Consider the following 24,664-nt stretch of genomic DNA (forward strand, 5'->3'; position numbering starts at 1 on the left):
TTCACTGTCTGCTACACTTCCAATCTTTGTGTCATCAGTAAATTTGCTGATCCAGTTAACCACAATATCACCCAGATCATTGATATAGATGATAAATAACAACAGAGCCAGCACCGATTCCTGTGGCACACCACTAGTCACAAGCCTTCTATCAAAGAGGCAGCCATCTACTACCGTTCTCTGGCTTCTCCCACAAAGCCAATGTCTAATCCAATTTACTGCCTCATCCTGAATGCTGAGCGACTGAACCTTCTTGACCAAGTCAACTCAAGTTTATTGCCATATAGCTATATACATCTATATAACATATATAACTATATAGTACAAAAAGAAACATAACAATGTTTCTTTAAGCCAGGGTGTAAAGCACAGTAGTATTCATAACACACAAGTGGTAACTTGGGAAGGTATATATAAAATCTACAGATGAATCACACATACAGGTAAATAACAAACTGAAGTGCATTAATTCTTAATAGAAACATAGAAAACCTACAGCACAATACAGGCCCTTCGGCCCCCAAAGTTGTGCCGAACAGGTCCCTACCTCAGAAATTACTAGGCTTACCTATAGCCCTCTATTTTACTAAGCTCTATTTTACCCATCTAAAATCCTCTTAAAAGACCCTATCATATGCACCTCCAGCACCGTTGCCGGCAGCCCATTCCACACACTCACCACTCTGAGTAAAAAACTTACTCCTGACATCTCCTCTGTACCTACTCCCCAGCACCTTAAACCTGTGTCCTCTTGTGACAACCTTTTCAGCCCTGTGAAAAACCCTCTGTCTATCCACACGATCAATGCCTCTCATCATCTTATACACCTCTATCAGGTCACCTCTCATCCTCCTTCGCTCCAAGGAGAAAAGGCTGAGTTCACTCAACCTATTCTCATAAGGCATGCTCCCCAAACCAGGCAAAATCCTTGTAAATCTCCTCTGCACCCTTTCTATGGCTTTCACATCCTTCCTGTAGTGAGGCAACCAGAACTGAGCACAATATTCCAAGTGGGGTCTGACCAGGGTCCTATATAGATGCAACATTACCTCTCGGCCCCTAGACTGGCAATTCCATGACTGATGAAGGCCAATACACCGTACCTCTTCTTAACCACAGAGTCAACCTGCACAGCTGCTTTGAGCGTCCTATGGACTCAGACCCCAAGATCCCTCTGATCCTCCACACTGCCAAGAGTCTTACCATTAATACTATATTCTTCCATCATATTTGTCCTACCAAAATGAACCACTTCACACTTATCTGGGTTGAACTCCATCTGCCACTTCTCAGCCCAGTTTTGCATCCTATCAATGCCCCACTGTAACCTCTGTCAGTCCTCCATACTATCCACAACACCCCCAACCTTTGTATCATCAGCAAACTTACTAACCCATCCCTCCACTTCCTTATCCAGGTCACTTATAAAAATCACAAAGAGTAAGGGTCCCAGAACAGATCCCTGAGACACTCCACTGGTGACCGAACAGATTAACCAGTGACACTTCAATATGATTTTTTAAATGCTTCATAGTCTCCTGCCTGATATTAGAAAGTCTGAGAAGATGCTGAATGGCTGGGTGAGATCCTTAATAATACTAACGGCTCTGCATATGCAGCACTACTGATAAATGTCCCTGGTGGATGGCAGGGAGACCCCCATGATCCTTTCACCTGTTCTCACAGTCGTTTGTAAGGACTTCAGGTCTGTTACCTTGTCTGCTATGGCAACCTCATGCCTTCCTTTAGCTCTCCTGATTTTGTTGTTCTCTCCTGCACTTATTATAATTGATCAGCACCCCATTTGTTCCCACCTATACCTGCTAAGCACCTCCTTTTTTAATTCGCCAAGGCTTCAATATGTCGTGAAAACCAAAGGTTTTCTATACCGTTTCTCTTTACCTTTTTTTCTGACAGACACTTACAAGCTTTAAAGTACTCTCAACATTTCACTTTTGAAGGCCTCCAACTTACCAAACACACTTTTGCCAGAAAACAGCCTGTCCCAATCCACACTTTCCAGATTATTTCTGGTACCATCAAAATAGGCATTTCTCCAATTTAGAATCTCAGCCCACAGCCAGACCTATCTTTTTGCATATTTACTTTGAATAAATGACATTGTGGTCATCAGATGCAAAGTGGTCCCTTAAACAAACTTCTGTCACCTGTCCTGTCTCACAACAGACAAAGTATCACACACCCTTTTGTTGGGTTTCTATGCACTGATTCATGAGCCTTCCCTTAACACATTTGACAAACTCTATCCCATCTAGTCCTTTTACAGTGTGGGAAACCCTGTCAATGTGCAGAAAGTTAAAATCACCTTCTATTGCAACCTTATGTGCTTTCAACAGTTTGTAATCTCTCTAACATGGTCATTCCTTTCTTATTTCAGTTCCACCCATTACGCCTCACTGGATGAGCACTGCTGTGATATTTTCCCTGACTAGCAATGCTATCCCTCTTCCTTTAATCCCTCCCGCTTCGTGTCTAAAACAATGGAACCCTGGAATATTGAGTTGCCGGTCCTGCCCCTCCTGCAACCAGATATCACTAACAGCCACAATATCATAAATCCAGTTGCTGATCCATGCCCTGAGCCCATCTTCCTTTCCTATGATACTTCCTGCATTGAAATAAATCCAGTCAAGAAGAAAAGAAAAGCTTACAACAGGTTCAGAGAGCTAGGTAATGTTAGAGATCTAGAAGATTATAAGGCTAATAGGAAGGAGCTTGAGAAGGAAATTAGGAGAGCCAAAAGGGGCCATGAGGAGGCCTTGGGAGGCAGGATTAAGGAAAACCCCAAGGCATTCTACAAGTATGTGAACAGTAAGAGGATAATACATGAAAGAATAGGATCTATCAAGTGTGACAGTGGGAAGTGTGTATGGAACCGGAGGAAATAGCAGAGGTACTTAATGAATACTTTACTTCAGTACACACTATGGAAAAGGATCTTGGTGATTGTAGTGATAACTTTCAGCAGACTGAAAAGCTTGAGCACGTAGGTATTAAGAAAGAGGATGTGCTGGAGCTTTTGGAAAGCATCAAGTTGGATAAGTCACTGGGACTGGATGAGATGTATCCCAGGATACTGTGGGAGGTAAGGGGAGAGATTGCTGAGCCTCTGGCAATGATCTTTGCATCATCAATGGGGATGGGAGAGGTTCCGGGGGATTGGATGTTTGCGAATGTTTTTCCTCTATTTAAGAAAGGGAGTAGAGATAGCCCAGGAAATTATAGACCAGTGAGTCTTACCTCAGTGGTTGGTAAGTTGATGGAGAAGATCCTGAGAGGCAGGATTTATGAACATTTGGAGAGGTATAATATGATTAGGAGTAGTCAGCATGGCTTTGTCAATGGCAGGTCGTGCCTTACGAGCCTGATAGAATTTTTTGAGGATGTGACTAAACACAATGATGAAGGAAGAGCAGTAGATGTAGTGTATATGGATTTCAGCAAGGCATTTGAAAAGGTACCCCACGCAAGGCTTATTGAGAAAGTAAAGAGGCATGGGATATTGATTTGTGGATCCAGAACTGGCTTGCCCACAGAAGGCAAAGAGTGGTTGTAGATGGTTCATATTCTGCGTGGAGGCTGGCCACCAGTGGGGTGCCTCATGGATCTGTTCTGGGACCCTTATTCTTTGTGGTTTTTATAAATGACCTGGATGAGGAAGTGGAGTGATAGGTTAGTTAAGTTTGCTGATGACACAAAGGTTGGAGGTGTTGTGTATAGTGTGGAGGGCTGTCAGAGGTTACAGCAGGACATTGCTACAATGCAAAACAGGGCTGAGAAGTGTCAGATGGAGTTCAACCCAAATAAGTTTTTTTTTGAATGATTTATTTTCTTTAGTATTCTTATGGAAACTATGATGATTAAAGAAGAGGAAGTACTGGTGCTTTTAAATAATATAAAAGTGGATAAGTCTCCAGTTTCGAACAGGATATTCCCTAGGACCTTGAGGGAAGTTAGTGTAGAAATAGCAGGGGCTCTGACCGAAATATTACAAATGTCATTAGAAATCTGGATGGTGCCGGAGGATTAGTGTATTGCTCATGTAGTTCCATTGTTTAAAAAGGGTTCTAAGAGTAAACCTAGCAATTATAGGCCTGTAAGTTTGACATCAGTGGTGGGTAAATGAATGGAAAGTATTCTTAGAGATGGTATATATATATAATTATCTGGATAGACAGGGTCTGATTAGGAACAGTCAACGTAGATTTGTGCATGGAAGGTCATGTTTGACAAATCTTATTGAATTTTTTGAAGAGGTTACTAGGAAAGTTGACGAGGGTAAAGCAGTGGATGTTGTCTATATGGACTTCAGTAAGGCCTTTGACAAGGTTCCGCATGGAAGGTTAGTTAGGAAGGTTCAATCCTTAGGTATTAATATTGAAGTAGTAAAATGGATTCAACAGTGGCTGGATGGGAGATGCCAGAGAGTAGTGGTGGATAACTGTTTGTCAGGTTGGAGGCCGGTGACTAGTGGTGTGGCTCAGGGATCTGTACTGGGTCCACTGTTGTTTGTCATATACATTAATGATCTGTATGATGGGGTTGTAAATTGGATTAGTAAGTATGCAGTTGATACTAAGATAGGTGGCGTTGTGGATAATGAAGTAGGTTTTCAAAGCTTGCAGAGAGATTTAGGCCAGTTAGAAGAGTGGGCTGAAAGATGGCAGATGGATTTAATGCTGATAAGTGTGAGGTGCTACATTTTGGTAGGACTTATCAAAATAGGACTTACAAAGTAAATGGTAGGCCATTGAGGAATGCAGTAGAACAGGGTGATCTAGGAATAATGGGGCAAGGTTCCCTGAAGGTGGACTCTCATGTGGATAGGGTGGTGAAGAAAGCTTTTGGTATGCTGGCCTTTATAAATCAGAACACTGAGTATAGGAATTGGGATGTAATGTTAAAATTGTACAAGGCTAAATTTGGAGTATTGTGTACAGTTCTGATCACAGAATTATAGGGAAGATGTCAACAAAATAGAGAGAGTACAGAGGAGATTTACTAGAACGTTACCTGGGTTTCAGCACCTAAGTTACAGAGAAAGGTTGAACAAGTTAGGTCTTTATTCTTTGGAGCACAGAAGGTTGAGGGGGTACTTGATAGAGTTATTTAATATTATGAGGGGGATAGATAGAGTTGACATGGATAGGCTTTTTCCATTGAGAGTAGGGGAGGTTCAAACAAGAGGATATGAGCTGAGAGTTAAGGGGCAAAAGTTTAGGGGTAACACAAGGGGGAACTTCTTTGCTCAGAGAGTGGTAGCTGTGTAGATTGAGCTTCCAGTATTAGTGGTAGAGGCGGGTTCAATATTGTCATTTAAAAAAAATTGGATAGGTATATGGACAGGAAAGGAATGGAGGGTTATGGGCTGACTGCAGGTCAGTGGGACTAGGTGAGAGTAAGTGTTCAGCACAGACTAGAAGGGCTGAGATGGCCTGTTTCATTGCTGTAATTGTTATATGGCTATATGTTTATTAGTGTGAAGTGGTTCATTTTGGTAGGTCAAATATGATGGCAGAATATAGTATTAATTGTAAGATTCTTGGCAGTGTGGAGGATCAGCGGGATTTTGGGGTCTGAGTCCATAGGACACTCGAAGCAACTGCACAGGTTGACGCTGTGGTTAAGAAGGCGTACGGTGTATTGGCCTTTATCAATCGTGGCATTTTATTTTGGAGCCAAAAGGTAACGTTGCAGTTATATCTTCTTCGGTTGTCCATTGGAATCCAATCATGACATCCACTCCTTTAATGTTGAGATCTTTGATGACTATACAGTCCTATCCTGGACCCACAAGTTATATAGGACCCTGGTCAGACCCCACTTGGAGTACTGTGCTCAGTTCTGATCACCTCAAACAGGAAGGATGTGGAAACTATAGAAAGGGTACAGAGGAGATTTACAAGGATGTTACCTGGATTGGGGAGCATGCCTTATGAGAATAAGTTTAGTGAACTTGGCCTTTTCTACTTGGAACCACGGAGGATGAGAGGTGACCAGCTAGCAGATATTCTCACTGACATCTTCAACATCTCAGTGAAGCGCCACCATTCCAACGTGCTTCAAGGCCACCACCATCGACCCCGTGCCGAAGAAATCTTCATTGTCCTGTCTCAATGACTACTGTCCCATTGCATTCACATTCATCATCATGAAGTGTTTCGAGAGGATCATCATGAGGCACATCAAGACCCTGCTGCCCCCCTCACTGGACCCCCTGCAGTCTGCGTGCCATACCAACCATTCAACAGACAACGCCATTGCCATCACCCTGCACCTGGACAAAAAAGACACGTATGTTCGAACGCTGTTCATAGACTTCAGTTCAGCATTCAGCACAATCATCCCTCAGAATCTGATTGGAAAGCTGAGTCTACTGGGCCTGAACACCTCCCTCTGCAACTGGATCCTAGATTTCCTGACTGGGACACCTTAGTCAGTCCAGTTCAGGAGCAGCATCTCCAACACCATCACAATGAGCATGTGTCCCCCCATGGTTGTGTGCTCAGTCCACTGCTGTTCACTCTGCTGACCCACAACTGTGCTGCAACACACAGCTCGAACCAAAGCATCAAGTTGGCTGATGACACGACTGCAGTGGGTCTCATCAGCAAGAACGACGAGTCAGCTTACAAAGAGGAGGTTCAGCAGCTAACGGACTGGTGCAGAGCCAACAACCCGTCTCTGAATGTGAACAAAACAAAAGAGATGGTTGTTGATTTCAGGAGGGCGCGGAGCAACCACTCCCCGCTGAACATCGATGGCTCCTCGGTAGAAATCGTTAAGAGCACCAAATTTCTTAGTGTTCACCTAGTGGAGAATCTCACCTGTGCCCTCAACACCAGCTCCATAGCAAAGAAAGCCCAGAAATGTCTCTACTTTCTGCGAAGGCTGAGGAAAGTCCATCTCCCACCCACCAACCTCATCACATTCTACAGGGGTTGTATTGAGAGCATCCTGAGCAGCTGCATCACTGCCTTGTTCGGAAATTGCACCATCTCGGATCACAAGACCCTGCAGCGGATAGTGAGGTCAGCCGAGAAGTTCATCAGGGTCTCTCTTCCCGCCATTACAGACATTTACACTACACACTGCATCCGCAAAGCAAACAGCATTATGAAGGACCCCACACACCCCTCATACAAACTCTTCTCCCTCCTGCCATCTGGGAAAAGGCACCAAAGTATTCAGGCTCTCATGACCAGACTATGTAACAGTTTCTTCTCCCAAGCCATCAGACTCCTCAATACCCAGAGCCTGGACTGACACCAACTTACTGCCCTCTACTGTGCCTATTGTCTTGTTTATTATTTATTGTAATGCCTGCATTGTTTTGTGTACTTTATGCAGTCCTGGGTAGGTCTGTAGTCTAGTGTAGTTTCTTTTATCTGTTTTGTTTTTTTTAACATAGTTCAGTCTAGTTTTTGTACTGTTTCATGTAACACCATGGTCCTGAAAATGTTGTCTCGTTTTAACTGTGTACTGTAACAGCAGCTATGGTCAAAATGACAATATAAAGTGACTTGACTTAATAGAGGTGTATAAGATGATGAGAGCATTGATCGTGTGGATAGTAAGGGGCTTTTTCCCAGGGCTGAAATGGTTGCCACAAGAGGACACAGGTTTAAGGTGCTGGGGAGTAGGTACAGAGGAGATGTCAGGGGTAAGTTTTTTACTCATAGAGTGGTGAGTGCGCGGAATGGGCTGCTGGCTATGGTGGTGAAGGTGGATACGGTAGGGTCTTTTAAGAGACTTATAGGTACATGGAGCTTAGTAAAATAGGGGGCTCTAGGTCAGCCTAGTAATTTCTAAGGTAGGGACATGTTCAGCACTACTTTGTGGGCTGAAAGGCCTGTATTGAGCTGTAGGTTTTCTATGTTTCTATGAAATATATGTAGCTCAGGACACCAGTCGTGACTTGCTCAACCGTTTGATTCCTGACTTTGTCTGAGGTCTTACCGACATCTTTCTCTGCATCTGTTCCACTAAATGTTCTGACACTCTGGTTCCCATCTCCCTGAAACTCTAGTTTAAACCCCATGGTGCAGCACTCGCACACCTTCCTGCTCGGATATTAGTCCCCTTCCAGTTCAGGTGCAAGCTGTACTTTCTCTGCAGGTCCCACCTTTCCTGGAAGAGAGCCCAATGATCCAAAAATGTTCTGTTCTCTCTCCTACACCAATCCCTTAGCCACGTGTTAAACTGTATAATCTTCTTATTTTTGACTTTGCTAGTATATGGTACAGGTGGTAGTCCTGAAATACAACCCTGGAGGTCCTGCCCTTTAACTCAGCACCTAACTCCCTCAACCCCTTTTGCAGAACCTTGTCACTCTTCCTACCTATTTCATTGGTGCCTATATGGACCATGACCTCTGGTTATTCACCCTCCCACTTAAGAATGCTGAGGACCCGATGCAAGATATCCCAGTCCCGGGCACTCGGGAGGCAACATACCATCTGGGAATCTCGTTCTTTTCCACAGAGCCTCCTTTCTGTTCTGCTAACAAATAAATCCCATCACCAGAGCTCACCTCTTCTCTACCCTTACCTTCTGAGTCACAGAGCCAGACTCAGTGCCAGAGATCTGAATGCAGTGACATTCCTCTGGTAGGTCATTCCCCCCCTCCCCCCCAACAGTTACCAAAGTGGTATAACTGTTGTTGAGAGGGAAGGCCACAGGTGTAATCTGCACTGGCTTCATAACCCCTTTCCTCTTCCTGACTGTCACTCAGTCTTCTGTGTCCTGCACCCTGGGCATAATAAATCAACCATGATGGAAAAGCAGAGTATACTCAATGAGCTAAATGGCTGATGTCCTATGTCTTATGAATTTAATTTGTTTATATTTATGCTGGATGTGGGGTCATGGGCAAGGAATGCTCCAATTGTCCTTGAGTAGGTAATTGGATCATTGCAGTCTATGTGCTGACGATGCTCCCATTGGTTTCAATAGGACAGAGTAACTGATAGGATAATCTTGGAGGGCAGTTAAAGAGTTGACCACAGTGAATTAGTTATTTTGTAAGACTTTGCACTCACCATTATTGACATGAATATATTTTTAATTCCAAATTTTTTAATTAATTAACTAAATGACTTATCTAATGTGGTGGGATTTGGACTCATGCATCTGATAATCCTTGGCCTGAGTAGGGAAGGAAGTAGACCATCATTATAGATCTACAATTCAAAACCAGAATGAGATAAGCTTAAATAAAAACACAAAATGCTGGCAGAACTCAGCTGGCCAGACAGCATCTATGGGAGGAGGTAGTGACGACGTTTCGGGCCGAAACCCTTCATCAGGAGACTAGCTTATCCAAATCAACATCTTCAATCAGTCAACTGCACCTTATCCCGATTATTCCAGAACAGAAATATTGCAAATTAAAATGTTGGTATCCAACAATCAGAGTCGATCGAGCACTTAAAATGAACTCACCTGGATTTTATGACCATAAAATCAATGGAATAGTACTGGATGCTCACACCAGAGTCCCACCTCGGTGGTCAAGGTGAATATGACCCACTGAGGCTAGTGTGGGAACTGATGAGGAAACATTGCATAGGTGAAGGAGGATTAGATTGTGAAATTTATATGTACTTTGCAGTCAATATGACATGTATTAGTGTATAAAACACTGGCTTAAGTAACGTTTAGAGTAGATGAACACTCTTTTTCTTCTCGCATCTTTTTTTAAAACTGTGTGGCATTCAAAATTTAACACCAATTAGGAGTGAACTGCAGATCGTTTCGTGTTTCAATTCACATCTAATGGAGGCTGTCTAAAGTGATTTTAATAATTTCCAAAGGCATTAGAGGAGACAAACTTTCATCACAAATGAGAACTGAATACAAATTCAGCAGCAAGAGCAAGGGAAGGGAGTTCAAACGGACGCAGTCATGGAAAATCTCAGCTTCCGACGCTGGAAATCTCAAACAGAAACTGAAAATGCTGGAAAGACTTAGCTGGTGAGGAAAAATCTGTGATGGAGAACCAGAGTAAATGTTTCAAGTTGAGGACCTTTCTGTTTCAATAGAGATAAAGCAGAATCAATATTCTGATGGAGAGTCCTCCACCCACATTAACTTTACTTCTTCTATCAACAGCTGCTGCCTGACTTCTTGGGTATTTCCAGAATTTTCTGTTTCTATCATTGCAGCTACTGTTTTATTATGAGAGGAGAAGCCACATCTTTCTCACATCCTGACTGGAATTTTTTTCTACCAAAGATACATGAAAGGGACACCCAGTGCAGCCTGGAGAAGGAACTGATGAATGAAGCAGAATGGCTCTGGTCCGACCTGCCTTACACCCTCTTGCAAACAAACTCTGGTAAGGAAGTAGAATCCTATCCAATCTGCTAACTTTCATTTCATTGAGTAGTTTCATGTCAGGACATTGCAGATTAATTTTACTACACTGAAAATTACTGCTGGATTGACTATGCACATCATGATAGCTGTTTTGTTTATAAACTAAAGAATCCTAATCAGCTGTGTGTCACATTCCGAATAACTCATCAGGATAAGTTTGGGCAAAGAGAAAGTCAGAAGCATCTCAGGAAATGTTTTATTCTGTAAGTCTTCTTCACACTACGCACAATATAACTGTTCATCGAGCCCCAACGAAACCTCAGCTGTCACTTAGTTAGGAAGCATCATGCGTCAGTCTCTGGATTGACAGGCAGAACTATGTGATCTCTCTGATAAGGTTCTTGATTGAAATGTCCAAAAGTAATCACTCATCTATGAAAGGCTGAGGATATATATAGGCCAAAGAAAATATGAGTGAAGAGTAATATTGATTCTGCCATATCTCATTAATGAAGCATTTTATCAGGACTCAGCTGTTACCGGTGTATGACACTGAGGAGATCAGTTGTAAAATTCCAGAATTTCACTGGTTCTATCCTTTTCCACATTGCCTGACAATATTTGACATAATCACCTTCAAAAAAAACTAGCTTGATGATGAAGATGAAACTACCAGTTCTGAAGGCCTGTATCTGTCTTGAAGTTAAATGAAATCTGCAGAGAAGAATATTCTGTTTGTTATGTTTGCCCAATATTTTATGATTGCACCCTTATGGCTAACAATAACTCAAGGAGGTTTACTCAAAAAGTAAAGTATTCTAACACAATTGACTAGCAGTGGGTTAGTTCCCTGAATAAAGTCAGTGGTTTGCAAATTTAGTTTCAGTCAGCAGCAAAAATGTCTTTTATTCTTTAGTCAACAGCTACTCATTATTCAAGATAAATTTAATGAGGCTCACATTTAGTTCTCCTCCTGTCCATCATTGGTTGATATCTCTCTTCCAGCTGATGTTCGTTTTAACTATTGTTTTGCCATTTGCGGACAATGACCTGGTGATGCAAAGGGTGCTGCAGATGTCATCTGAGTGTGGAGTTGTCATTAATGGACCGCTGGACTGATCTTTGCTGCTGCCGATCATTCCTCAGAGTTCTCCTAATCTGCATGGAAGGACATATGAAGATATGATTCCTTATCATTTTTCATTCCTTTTGTACTGCCTTCTTCCCTTCAGTTTCATTCTTCCGTTCTCGGAGTAGTTATTTGTGATTTCTGGCCCATTTTCACTTTTTATTCTTCTGCTTGTTTTTACTACTCTTTTATTTTGGCAAATCTTGAACAAGAAATAGCTGAGACTAACTGTGGTTGTAAGTTAAATATTAAACTTCCTGAAGTACACGTGAGCGATATTTGTCTGCTGCATCAAGACCCCAACTATAAATCATTTTAAATTATTGAGGAGATTTGTTATGCCATCAAAGACTCCAGCAACTTTCTACAGATGTATCGCTGAGAGCATTCTGACAGGTTGCATCATCAGTTGAAATGGAGACTGCACAGGATTGAAAGAAGTTTCATAGGGTTATAGATCCAGCCAGTTGCATCATGGGTACTAGCCTCCCATCATCAAGGGCATCTTCAAAAGGAGGTGCCTCATCATTGGAGACCCTCACCATCTGGACATATCCTCTTCTCATTATTACCAGCAGGCAGTAGGTACAGGAGCCTGAAGATGCACACTCAATGACTTCGGAAGTTTCTTCCTCATGAACTCTGAATGGCCCATGAACACTGCTTCACTATTTTGTTCACTTTTTGCACTATTCATTTATTTTTATATATTTCTTATTGTAATTTCTAGCATTTTTACAGTGTTGTGTAAAGGTCTTAAGCACATATACATAGCGCTAGGGTGCCTAAGACATTTGCACAGTACTGTAATAATTTTATGTATTGCACTGTAATGCTGCTGCTAAAAAACTAATTTCACGACATATGTGCGTGATGATAAACCTGGTTCTAATATGAGTCTCTATTGTGGATTGAGAGTGGGAAGGGAGCAAGGAAAAGGGAATCATGGTTGGTGAAAGTGGAAGGGAGTGGGGAGGGAGCAGGAAACACCAGAGAGGTGTTCTATATGATCAATAAACCAGTTGTTTAGAATCAAATGATCTTGCCTAGTATCTCAAGACTGGGTGTGCCTGCATTTGTGCCACTCCCTGCCTAGGCGCTCCCTCTCTGCCCGTTGTCCCTCACCCCTCCCATAGCACTTACCCTCACCATTCCCAGTATCATCTGATATCGCCAGATTTACAACTTCCTCTCTGCTGCACTTTGATAAATGGAGTACAGTGCAGTAGTCTTAGGCACGCTAGCTACTGTGCATATACGGTGCCAATAAAAAGTATTCAACCCCCCCCCCTTCCCGGATGTTTTCATGTTTAATTGTTCTACAACATTGAGTCACAGAGGATTTAATTTGGCTTCTTTTGACACTGATCAACAGAAAAAGACTCTTTTGTATCAAAGTGAAAACAGATCTCTACAAAGTGATCTAAATTAATCACAAATATAAAACACAAAACAATTGATTGCATAAGTATTCACCCCCTTCAAGTCATTATTTAGTAGATACATCTTTGGCAGCAATTATAGCCTCGAGTCTGTGTGGATAGGTCTCTATTAGCTTTGCACATCTGGACACTGCAATTTTCCCCATTCTTTATAAAACTCCTCAAGCTCTATAAGATTACACAGGGATTGTGAGTGAACAGACCTTTTCAAGTCCAGCCACAAATTTTCAATTGAGTTGAAGTCTGGACTCTGACTTGGATACTCTCCATTAACTGTGTTGTTTTAAGCCATTCCTGTGTACCTTTGGGGTCATTGTCTTGCTGGAAAACAAATTTTCTCCCAAGTCACTACTCTCTTGCAGACTGCATCAGGTTTTCCTCCAGGATTTCCCTGTATTTTACGGCTTTCACTTTACCCTCTACCTTCGCAAGCCTTCTAGGTCCTGCTGCAGTGAAACACCCCCACAGAATGATGCAGCCACCACCGTGCTTCACAGTGGGGCTGGTGTGTTTTTGATGAGGTATGGTGTTTGGCTTCAAGTGAATTTTTTTTCAACAGTGGCTTTCTCTTTGCTACTCTCCCATAAAGCTGTGACTGGTGAAGCACCTGGGCAACAGTTGTATACGCAGTCTCTCCCAACTCAGCCACTGAAGCTTGTAAAACTCCTCCAGAGTTGTCATAGGTCTCTTGGTGGCCTTGCTCACTAATCCACTTCCTACACAGTCACTCAGTTTTTGAAGACGGCCTGCTCTGGGCAGATTTACAGCTGTGCCATATTCTTTCATTTCTTGATGACTGACTGAACTGTACTCTGAGAGATATTCAGTGACTTGGAGATTTTCTCATATCCAGCTCCTGACTTGTGCTTTTCAATAACCATTTCGCAGAGTCACTTGGAGAGTTCTTTTGTCTTCATGGTGTAGCTTTTGCCAGGATACTGACTCACCAGCAGTTGGACCTTCCAGATACAGGTGTATTTTTACTACAAACAATTGAAATACCTTGACTTACACAGGTCTCCAAAAACAGATCTCCATTTAACTAATTTTGTAACCTTTAAAACTAATTGGCTGCACCAGTGATAATTTGGTGTGTCATATTAAAGATAAGTGAATACGTATGTAATCAATTATTTTGTGTTTAATATTTGTAATTAATTTAGATCATTTTGTAGAGATCTGCTTTCACTTTGACACGAAACAGTCTTTTTCTGTTGATCAGTGTTAAAAAGCCAAATTAAATCCGCTGTGATTCAATGTTGTAAAACAATAAAACATGAATACTTCCGAGGGTGGTGAGTACTTTTTATAGGCACTGTATGACTTTTGCAGAGTATTGTATGTACTACACAATACTACTGCTGCAAAACAACAATCTAGTTCAATTAACTTAGGTTGTTTCATAAGCCTGAATCATCTCCTGTGGTCATGAATCTCCGGTTGCATGAAAACAATTCTTTTAGCTTCTCATTTTGCCTTTTTGCTGATTTAAAATAAAAAAAAATACCAAGAAAGTGCAGTAAAACTGAATGACACTGACTTGTGAGATGACATTCTGTGAGAAAGAAGTTGATTTCATGAACTTGATTTTGCCATTCTGTGTGTGGCATGGAAGGCCACTTGCTTATCTTAGAGGACAGGAATGAAATGACATTAGCCTTCCTACGATGCTTGCTTTGAAAGTTTCCAGCTGAAATTGGCTCACCGTATTTCAGTGTGGAAACTTTTGTGCCCACTGCTTTTGCAGAACTCTATTCACTCTATTTGCTCTTGAAGCAATGACACATTCAGCTGGTTCTAATTGCTCTGGATGGTGGCTGAGTACACAGGATACTGGCTCAGCTGATGCTGCAGTACAAGCATTGCAGGGTAGTCAGCAATGGGAAAAGAGGAGATAGCAGGCCCTAACAACTTGAAATGTGTGGTCACCCACTTTCCTGAGGAGTGGTAGAGATGCAGGTTTCCTAAGACATAGGTAACAAGCATTTGTTTCAGTCTTCTATTTCTTATGTGTGCCCTTGGGATTGGAAGAGATTGACTTTCATTCTGGCTTTGCTGGCTATGTGACCAATGTGCAAACCGCAGAAACTGTGAATTGTCGGGTCATTGAGATGCAGTATGGAAGCCCATCTGGTCCATGTTGGCAAAGATACCCATCCAATGGGGCAGAAGGTAGCTGGCAGGATAGGGAGAGGGTTGTGTAATATGTGTGGTGGTACATCAATACCTTTCTCATCATAGAGTTACAAAGTCACACAGTTGGAAGTCCTTCAGCCCAACAGTCTATGGTGACTATCAGCCACTCATTTATACTAATCCTATGAAAATTACACTTAATTCTGCAACATTCTCACAAACTCTCACCAGATCCTACCACTAGAGGAAATTTAAAGCAGCCAGTTGACTTGTCAATCAGCAAGTCTTTGAGTGTGGGAGGAAACCAGAGCTCCAAGCGGATCCTCCATGGTCACAGAGAGAACTTACAAATTCCACAAATCGACAGTGCTGGATGTCAAGAAACAGCCCATATTCCGGAGCAGTGAGACAGTGGCCACTGTGCCATTCTGAAAGCTCTTTCTACACCTTGATCAGCTCATGGAACAAGGATTTCCAGGAACCACTCTGTATACTGAACTACTTTAAGGAAGCTCAGAGTACATCACCGATCCTCTTCTTCAGTCTGACTAAATTCCATTGGAAGGTCCTGGCATATGTGGCGTGGCTCATAGCTACGTGCCCATTGACTGCTCACTCTGGCAAACTAGATCACGCAGAAAGTGTTCAACATCAAATAGTACCACTTGTCATTGTATGTTTGACCATCAACATTTGAATGCTATGAAGTGTTACCACAGTATACTTAGAATAATTGGATCCTTCATTGTAAATTTAGACCTTTGTCACAGCCACCCAGTTGCACTACTCGTTGTGCAAAGGGGGTTTGTTCTGCTGCATGATTTTCCTTCAAAGTTATGTTTGTTTATTTTTTCACTGTTCCACTTTGGCTGGGAATGGGAACATATATGGAATCTTAGATCAATTGCCAGTAATATCATTATGCTCTGAATCACCTTGGCTCCACCAGAGTTAGTGGAATAAGGCATGAGATTTCCATAAATTTCCATGAGATTTCTTAACATGACTCATGGAATGTACAATCACTCGAGTTGAGTATAATGTTCTCCGAAGGGATTTTTTGTTGGTGGGTAGGATGGATTCCCATAATGGAGAATGCCTGTGCATGACTTTTTTTTTAACATGGGGAGGCTGATGTATGGGCAGTCACCACACAGTCCTTGACAGATCTGGTTCAGGATCCAATGGCATGGAATACAAGATGACTGTGGCTTAGTTACCCTTGTGGTGTGCCATCATTTTCCCTCAGCTCCACCGCTGAGGTCTTGGCTGGATCTCTCTTTGTCTGAAACCTCCCCTTTGACCTTACCACCATGGGTGACCCTACGAGGAGCTAAACTCCAGAGTGCATTGCTCACGGGTCTCAGGGACTCGAAAGACTCTCCACCATGACAAAGTGATAATCCCCGGAGATTGGAATGTAAAGTCCAACCAGGAAGTCACGTGCACAAGGTAGACACTGTGGGGGGTGTTCATTCAGGCACTGCCGTTCGATTTTTTTTCTTCTTCTCTTGTCAGCTCTGCAGAAGGGGTTTGATAGTATGTATTATCTACCCTGAAGATTATTACTTGATTTTCTAGTAAGCTTTCAACTGTGTCATATTTGAAATGTGCCAAAGACCTACTGAAAGACTCTAGACACATCAGAGTGTTCCTTGCCTGTGGCAATATTCATCTACTGGTGTCTTACATTGGGGTACAGAAGTGGAAGATAGACCTTTCAAAGGCCCCATTAAAATTTGTGATTGGTAAATATTGCTTAAGGAGATGACAGATTAATTAGATAAGTCTAAAAATGGTTGTGGTATCAGATTAAGCTGTGCCAATGCACTGTATGTTATTTTTAGCATTGACAGTTTTGAAGAACAGCTGTGTGAGAAGAATGTAGTTCATTGACTGTTGCATCATTAGAGAGCTACTGAAAGCACATTGCACCTCTTAAAACCTGCTGACTTTTTGCCACATAAAGTGGTGGGAGTCATTGAAAATTCAGTGTCCTGATATTTCAGGGAATGCTGACCTGGGAAAGAGAGAAAGTACTGTAGTTTTCAGTCACTGAGGTACAAATTTGTGGCAAGAAGAAGGTGTCCCCTATTCATTCGGGTGGCAGGAAGAGCACAACATGCTCTGCAGCCAGTTGAAACAAGCATCAGTGAAGGATACTTCTAGACTTATAGCCACAGAAGGATGGATGTAGGGCATGAACTTTAATAATCTGACACCAGATAGCTCCCTGTCAATGACTGTCAGTGTTACTGGACCTCCTTCACTCTTTTCACCCAGGGGCTTGGGCTCTCCATTGGTATTGGCATTCTCATGCAACCCTTGGCTCTATGCAACGTTCCTTTGCCCTTAAAGGACAGCTCCAGCACAAGAATGCCTCACGCCTGCAGTCAGTTAGCTAATGCACCTCTTATCAAACCAGTCTCTGTGTTACACACACTCAGCAGGCCAGGCAGCATCTATGAAAAAATGTATAGTTGTCATTTGGGGCCAAAACCCTTTGGCAAGACTGGTGTTTTTTGGTAAAAAGTCCCTGTGTTTTGGGGGAAAAAGGTTTCTTCACTAGTGATAATTATGTGGACTTCAGGGCAGTCCTCTTACTGTTGATGCCTCCACAAGCCTGTAGTTCACTCTTCAGCAAGTTGTAGCACCTGCTTAGCTCCCACACACTGATCAAGGTCATGTGGAGCCATGGGAGCAGGTGGTGGATGGTTGTATGAGCAGCCGGAACATATCACAGGTCCTGGTTATGTGACCACTGACTGCAGGCAGACAATCTCTGAAGGGTATTGATAACAGCTGGGGCCACCCATCTTGTAAGGACACTTCCCAGAAGAAGGCAATGCTAAACTTGCCAAGAACAATCATGGCAATGGACAGAGAAAACAATAGGAACAGCATCGTGAAGAGGGCCTTTCCCACTATCACAGATTAGTGATAGTGGAAAACTATCCTTGCCCATGTCAGACAGCACAGCACACAATGATGATAATGACTCTAGGATAGCTGTTGACTGGGAGTCCAGTGTTTCACTGTGAAGAGCTGTCCAAGTGAGCAAAGTTCCCCTAATCCTCAATAGGTTCACCACTGGCTTTCTTACAGCAAATTCTCACTTACCTGGTACTGTATGATGATAAAATGTCTTACGAGACCCTAAAGTAATCCAGGTGGTGACACTGGATGGGGAGGGGGGGGGGGGGGGTTAGTGTGAAGGGAAGGGTGGGAAGTCCTGTGGTGAACTCCCTAGAATCACTGACTCAATGAGCACAGAAACAGGCTCTTTGGCTTTCCATGTCCTATTTATCAGCACATGGTCCATACTTCTATACCTTTGTGATTCATGTGCTCATTCAGATACTTCTGAAATGTTTTGAGTTTGTCTGCCTCCTGTTACGTACCTGTGGGTATCTTATGCCTATCACATGACCATCATGTAATTGAGGCTATGCTGGGCATGATGTAATGGTCTTGTGATGGTGGAGTGAAGTAATTTTCCCACCAGTGAGAGGTCATGTGACAGTTTTTTTTCCAAAAGGGAAACCCCTCCCTGTGACGCAGGTCAGCTCGTGGTTGAGTTCATCAGTGACTCCGTTTTGCTGTGTATTTGATTTTATGACGCAGTTTCATTTTAAAAGTGGAGTTTTAATTTTTACTGTAAGAATTGTTGTGCCGGCAGTTCTGAAAATCACTGCCAGTTAAAGTCCAGTTGGAGAGTTCTCGAAGTTTGAGAAGCTGAAGGATCAAGGAAAGTTGATGTTGGCGGTAAAACAGGTTCGACCTTATTTAATCTTTGTATAAGGAATTTAGTAACCTGCAATCTGAGATAGCTCCTGCTTTGCTAAGAGAGCAGAAAGAGTTGGATGCAGAGTTTCGCCAAGGAGAGGTCAGTGCTCTTAAGCTGTTTTATTTTCCTTCAAATGTAAATCCCTCGGCAAAGCATACTTTGGCTGCGATCAGCAGTAATGTTGCAAAAGAGGATTTTATTACTTCAAGGCAAGTCTCTCCTAAATGACTGTAAATCATTTTGGACTTTTTGCAATACTACTTTAAAGAACTGTGCTCGCATTTTCGCTTTAAGAACTGTTTGAGCTGCCGTATCGCAGCTGACTTCTGGTTAAGTTAGTCGTTTATTTACTTTTGGGGTTTTTTTTAGCAGTGTTTAATAAATGTTTTATTTGTTATTAAAAAAAAACCAGTCTCAATTATATATTCATAGTTGCTGGATCGTAACAACCGGGGGCTCATGCAATCTGAATCTATTTTTGAGTTTAAGTGCTTGTTTGATTTTTGATCGGTGTTTTGGAAAAGGGGAATATCCAATTCTTTTGATTGATTGGCTTGTGAGTGGTATTCGGCAACAATGAATATGACGACTTCCTGGCATCGCCAGTTCCAGAGTTTTTAGCAAAGGCGAAAAAGAGTGATGTACTTGAGATTGCTAGCAGGTTGGAACTTACAGAGAAAAATCGCAAAACACTATATAGAGTCGGGCAAACATGAGGAAATCTGCAGATTGTTGAAATTCAAACAATGCACACAAAATGCTGGTGGACCACAGCAGGCCAGGCAGCATCTATTGGGAGAAGCACTGTCGATGTTTCGGGCCGAAACTCTTCGTCAGGACTAACTGAAAGGAAAGGTAGTAAGAGATTTGAAAGTAGGAGGGGGAGGGGAAAATGCGAAATGATAGGAGAAGACCGGAGGGGGTGGGGTGAAGCTAAGAGCTGGAAAGGTGATTGGCAAAAGTGATACAGAGCTGGAGAAGGGAAAGGATCATGGGATGGGAGGCCTCGGGAGAAAGAAAGGGGGAGGGGGGAAGCACCAGAGGGAGATGGAGAACAGGCAAACAACTAAATATGCCAGGGATGGGGTAAGAAGGAGAGGAGGGGCATTAACGCAAGTTAGAAAAGTCAATGTTCATGCCATCAGGTTGGAGGCTACCCAGCCAGTATATAAGGTGTTGTTCCTCTAACCTGAGTTTGGATTCATTTTGACAGTAGAGATATAGACATATCAGAATGGGAAAGGGACATGGAATTAAAATGTGTGGCCACTGGGAGATCCTGCTTTCTCTGGCAGACCGAGCGTAGGTGTTCAGCGAAACAGTCTCCCAGTCACACATTTTAATTCCACATCCCATTCCCATTCTGATATATCTATCCATGGCCTCCTCTATTGTCTCCCTGTGGCCACTCATTTTAATACCATGTCCCATTCCCATTCTGATATGTCTATCCATGGCCTCCCCTACTGTCTCCCTGTGGCCACACATTTTAATTCCACGTCCCATTCCCATTCTGATATGTCTATCCATAGCCTCCTCTACTGTCAAAATGAATCCAAACTCAGGTTGGAGAAAGGTAAGGAGGAAGGAAAACCTGTGAAGGAAAGACAGTTTTGTCCCATTTGTAATTACTGTAAGAAACCTGGTCATGTATTAGCTAACTGTTTCCGATTGAAAAAGCAGAAGGAATCAGTCCCAGATGCTTGTGTGCAACATACTGAAACACCTGTAAATCCACAGGGTTTGATGAGCACAAATGAAGTTTTGTTAAGAGTCTGACCAAATTAGGAAGGGATATGATCATTTTATAACTGAAGGGTTTGTATCCTTGAAAGAAGGATCTACTCTGGTGCCAATAAAAATCCTTAGGGATACTGGAGCTTCTCAATCACTGACGTTAGACAGTGTGTTAAAGTTTAATGAAGAGTCTGATACTGGTGAGGTAAACTATATACGAGGTGTTGGGAGTGCTCTAATGCCTGTACATCTGCATAAAGTCATTTTAAGGTCAGGGTTAGTTACAGACTTGTTAAAGTAGGACTACAACCTAGCTTACCTGTGAAGGATATTTCTTTATTGTTAGGCAATGACTTGGCAGGTGGACAAGTTCTTCCTGAAGTGCATTTGACAATAAAGTCAGAGAACCACGGATGGATTCTAACACAGATTCTTCCTGTGTTGTAACTCGAGCTATGGCTAAAGAGCTTGATGTGCAGAATGAGGTTGTTACTCAGGACTGTTCAATTCAGGATTTGAGTTTTGAGGATGTGTCAGAAACTTTCTTACCTTCATTGTTTGAACCAGATTCTTGGAGTAAGTCTGACTATGAAGATTTGTCTCCGTCTTGGAAGGAGATGATAGCAGAGCAGAGTAGAGACCCTGAGATTATCAAATTAAAAGAACAAGCTCTACCAGATAGTGAAATTGATAAGGTGCCAGTAGGATATTATTTTGAGAAAGGAGTGTTGGTGAGGAAGTAGAGACCGCCTATAATTCCTGTAAGTGATGAATGGAATATTGTTCACCGGGTAGTTGTTCCTAAAGTTTATCGAAATGAGATTTTAACTTTAGCCCACAGTATGTACTTGGGTGGACATCAAGGGGTAAGGAAAACTGTGAACAAGATTTTAAAACATTTTTACTGGCCTGGTTTAAGAAAAGATGTGGTGACATTTTGCAGAACGTTTCATACTTGCCAAATTGAGGGTAAACCAAATCAAGTTACTCCAGTGGCTCCACTGCAACCTATTCCAACATTTGGTGAAATGTTTTCTAAAATTATTATAGATTGTGTAGGTCCATTACCAAAAACAAAAACTGGCCATCAATACTTGCTGACCATCATGTGCACTGTGTCTAGGTTTCCAGAGGCAGTACCACTTAGGAATATAACAACTATAACTGTAACAAAGGCTCTTATAATATTCTTTACTTATTTTGGGTTACCAAAGGAAATACAATCTGATCAAAGCAGTAATTTTATGTCTGGATTGTTTCAACAGATAGTTTATAAATTGGGAGCTAAATAAATCACTTCGTCTGCATACCATCCGGAATCGCAAGGTTTCATTCTACCCTCAAGACTATGATTAGGACGTATTGTGTGGAAAATGAAAATGATTAGGATGAGGGTATATACTTACTTCTATTTTCAGTAAGGGAGTTGATACAGGAATCATTAAGTTTCAGTCTATTTGAACTTGTATTTGGGCAAAGAGTTAGAGGACCTTTAGCCTTATTAAAAGAACAATAGATTATAAAGAGGTACACACTAATTTGCTGGACTATGTTTAAAAACTTAAAGACAGATTACATAAAGCTTGTAGCTTAGCCAGGGAAAATTTAAAATTGTCTCAGGAGAAAATGAAAACCTGGTACGATAAAGAAGCTAGAATGAGGATGTTTAAGCCTGGAAATAAGGTGCTGGTTCCTTTCCCAATGCAAATGAATCCTTTACAAGCCTTTCATGGTCCTTATGAAATTGTGTCTAAAATCAATGATGTGGACTACATGATAAAAACTCCAGATCGTAGAAGGCCAACTCAACTTTGCCATATAAATATGATAAAACCATTTTATGAGAAACAGTCTGCTACTGTGACTGTTGTTGTTAATAATAATGAGTCTGATCTCCCTAGGAATATAATAGATGATTCACCTGAAACTCATTCTAAATCCAACATCTGTCAGATTACCAAACTCAACCATTCTAGAAAATATTGATGAGAAATTAGCACAGAGCAGAAGCAGCAAATGAAGCAATTAATTTTTAAATATAATATAATATAGTATAAGGAGTTATTTCCAGACGTTCCTAGAATAACCACAGTAGTTTCACATGATGTAGATTTTGGAGAGCCAAACCCATTAAACAACATCCATATGGATGAACATGGAAAAATGTGAACTTGCTGAGAAAGAAATTAAATATATGTTAGAGAATAATATTTTCAGACCTTCTAACTCAAATTGGAGTTCACCTTCTGTTATAGTGCCTAAATCAGAAGATAGTATTCAGCTTTGTACGGACTACAAGAAGATTAATACTGTGACGAAAACAGATGCATATCCAATTCCTAGAGTAGATGATTGTGTAGATAAAGTTGGAAAAGCAAAGTTCCTTACAAAGATTTATTTATTAAAAGGGCATCGGTGTGTTCCATTAACAGATAGAGGTAGAGAGATTTCTGCATTTGTAACTCCATCTGGGTTATATGAATATAATGTTCTTCCATTTGGGATGGGGAATGCCCCAGATACTTTCCAGTGGATGATTAACTCTGTGATTCAGGGATTGAAAGATACAGATGCTTATATTGACAACTTAAGTTACAGAAAATGATACTTGGGAACTACATATTACTGCGGTGGAGAAACTATTTGAAAGGCTTTCAAAAGCTAACTTAACTCTTAACTTAGCTAAAAGTGAATTCAGTAATGCCACTGTGACTTACTTTAGTTATATTGTAGGTCTGGCCTTGGTTAAGGAAAATGTTAAGGAAATACATTAAACTCCAATTTAATAACAAAAGGTTTACTGTTACAGGAGTACAATATTTTGATAACTCATATTACAAGTAAAGACAATGTGATTGATGATTGTCTATCTCGATGTTGAATGTACAATGTCATTTTTTATGGAGTGATATTTTAACACTCCTACTGTATAGTAAGTTGTCAGATATTGTATGATAATACTATGTATACTGTGTATGTTGTAAGTTTTATATATTTGTCTTTCTCTTCAGTAAATAGTTAATTGTTAAAATTTTGCTCATAACAGACCAGATTTTTTTTTGGAGGGAGGTGTTATGTATCTTGTGCCTGTCACATGACCATGATGTAATGGAGGCTATGCTGGGCACGATGTAATAGTCTTATGATGGTGGGGGTGATGTAATTTTCCCGCCAGTAAGAGGTCATGTGATAGTCTTTTCCAACAGGGTATAAAAGGGGAACCCATCCCTGTGACGCAGGTCAGTTCGTGGTTGAATTCATCAGTGACTCCGTTTTGCTGCGTATTTGATTTTATGACGCAGTTTCATTTTAAAAGTGGAGTTGTAATTTCTACTGTAAGAATTGTCATACCGGCAGTTCTGAAAATCGCTGCCAGTTAAAGTCCAGTCGGAGAGTGAAGATTTATCAAAGTTCGGGAAGCTGAAGGATCGAGGAAAGTTGATGTCGGCGGTGAAACAGGTTTGACCTTTTTTAATCTTTGTACAAGGAATTAGTAACTTGCAATCCGAGATATCTCCTGCTTTGCTAAGAGAGCAGAAAGAGTTGGAGGCAGAGGAAAGGTCAGTGCCTTTAAGCCATTTTATTTTCCTTCAAACGTAAATCCCTTGGCAAAGCATACTTTGGCTGGGATCAGCAGTAATGTCGTGAAAGAGGATTTTATTACTTCAAGGCAAGTCTCTCCTAACTGACTGTAAATCATTTTGAACTTTTTGCAATACTACTTTAAAGAACTGTGTTTGCATTTCTCGCTTTAAGAACTGTTCAAGCTGCCGTATCACAGCTGACTTCTGGTTAAGTTAGTCATTTGTTTACTTTTGGGGTTTTTCTAGCAGTGATTAATAAATGCTTTATCTGTTATAAAAAAAACCTGTCTCAATTTTATATTGTTACGTATTCAGGCAACAATAAATATATGAGATCGGCAAGGGTTTCTTATAACAAACAACACGTTTATTAAACACCGAAAACAAACCCCCCAAAAGTAAACAAACACTACCGTAACCGGAAACAGCTGCTGAGCGGCTGTTCAAACAGTTCGTAAAGTGATATTCCAAAACAGTTCTTTAAAGTGGCATTGCCAAAAGTTCGATA

This window comes from Hypanus sabinus, chromosome 27 (genome assembly GCF_030144855.1).
Source record: "Hypanus sabinus isolate sHypSab1 chromosome 27, sHypSab1.hap1, whole genome shotgun sequence".
In the NCBI taxonomy this organism is placed as follows: Eukaryota; Metazoa; Chordata; class Chondrichthyes; order Myliobatiformes; family Dasyatidae; genus Hypanus; species Hypanus sabinus.